The sequence below is a fragment of the Thalia democratica genome, unplaced genomic scaffold (assembly GCF_965202585.1).
Source record: "Thalia democratica unplaced genomic scaffold, ktThaDemo2.hap1.1 HAP1_SCAFFOLD_50, whole genome shotgun sequence".
Taxonomy (NCBI): domain Eukaryota; kingdom Metazoa; phylum Chordata; class Thaliacea; order Salpida; family Salpidae; genus Thalia; species Thalia democratica.
The window spans coordinates 173,256-175,450 of record NW_028139242.1 but is presented as its reverse complement, the minus strand read 5'-3'; positions in this window follow the sequence as shown (position 1 = coordinate 175,450).

Genomic DNA, 2,195 nt, shown 5'->3' with positions numbered 1-2,195 from the left:
AACAATTCATACTGTCAAGATATATAATAAAAAACTGTAAAGACCATAGTCTTTACAAGTTAAACTTATAGGCTAAACCTGCTTTTTTTCATAGTTTAAAATTGACATGATACACAATCAATATTAGGTGTGATATTTTAGATTAAAAATTACACAAATTTTTTATTTTATAGTCTTATTTTTGAGAACAAAAAATCCCTGACTATACTGTTGTTCACTAAACTTAATAAACTAACCGGTTCATACCTTTTTTTTACCTTAAATGGTTGTATTTTTGTTTTTTATTTACAACTATATTAGTTTTACAGTTTACTTATAAAAAATTATAAGCTTAGTGAACAACAGAATAGTCAGGGTTATTTGTTCTGAAATATACAACTATACAAGTGTAAACAAAACTTTGTAATTTCTACTCTGAAGTATCACACTTGATATTTATTGTGTTAATTCTAAACTACAAAAAAAAAAAGAAGAGAAAGCAAAGAATCATAATCTAGAACCCTGAAAAAACCTGGAGTTGTAACTAAAAGAAAGAAACATTAGAATTTCAGAGAAGAGTAATCAAGTTGATTAAAAATTTTAAAAATTCTAGGGATATAAGTATGTTGAATTTAATTTTATTAATTTTTAATGCAAAATGATTTCAAATCTATAATTCCTTATTGTAAAGTAAAGAACTTTAGTAAAAGACAATTAACTATCTTACAAAAGAAACAAAAGATAAAAATATACAATATAGAGATTTTAGTACAATTCAAGGTTTTTTTCAGTATTATTGTTTTAAAAAAGTTAAATAAAAAACTATTAATTTTTTAACTTCTATGAATCACTATCCAATCTGTAAATGAAAAGCTTTAATAGAAAAATGTTAATCTAAACTCATAAAATAACAATTACATTTAACTTACATTGTTAAAAACTCATTGAAATTATAATAATTTTAAATGAAAAAATACAAAAAATCAAGATTTTACTTTACAAAAATCAACTAAAGAACATGCAAATAATATTTAAAAAGCTTATATTTACAATTTGTCCTTTTTTCAAAAACCAAAATGTTCATTGTCTAAAACCAGAGAATATATTAAGTAAGCCAACAAATAAGAATATATCTCGTTTTTTTTTTATTTCTACTTCCGAACAGTAGCGGCGCCGTGGCTGCAAATTGACATTGTTATCCTAGTTTAAAACATTTAGATGAAAATTATAAAGGTATAAAAAGAAATAGGGAATTTATAACTAAAAATAATTTAAACATATCTCTTAATATAACTCTATATAAGTTAAAATAAATGGAAAAAAATAACAAAAGATAGAAAAAAAAATATTTCTCATACCCTTGTATATAATCAATTTTTTTTAACAGCTAATTTTACTACTTAGAATTTTTACCGATGTAAGTTTCTGTGTTTGGCTTTGGACAACTGTAAACTTACATATTAAAATTAAAGCTTGACTAATTAGTAAAAAAAAAAAAACATATGTGCTATTACTACTTAAAAAACGATGGATTTTAAAATCCAATTTCAGAAATATTTATTTAAAACAGCTAAAATATTATAAACAGTATTATTGTAACCATTATTGAAAACTGTCTATATAGAACATGTAAATTTCATATAAAGAATTAAGATAGTTTTTTAAACACTTCTCAATAATAAAAGAGTAAAGTTTAGTCAGAATTAGCTGTAAAATACTCTTATATTATTAATAAAGCAAAACTTATATGAAAGTTTTTTGGTTGCAAACTAAAAAAGATAAAAATCGTAAAATAATCCATAAATATTTAAGTACTTTTTTAAAACATGTTAAATGCAACAACTAAAGTTTTATTGAAATTAAAAATCAAGTTAAATGAAAAATATGTTTCAATATAGTTAACAAACAAAAAAAGCAAAGTCTATGAAATAGTAAAATATTTACCAACCAAAAAAAAACAAATTTTATATAAACAGTAAAATGTAATTATTTATGGGACAAAAGTTTTTGTGATTTAAATACTTTTTCCTAAAATAAATATTTATGATGTCATAAAAGAGAATAAACACTTTGATGTTATGAAACATTTTAAAGCAGATGGCATCTTGGTTTAAAGACTTGAAACCAAATTATTAACAAATTATAAGGAGAAGTATTAATAAAAACAGTAACTAATAATGTTTAACTACCTTTCTATAAACTTCATACTTAATAAC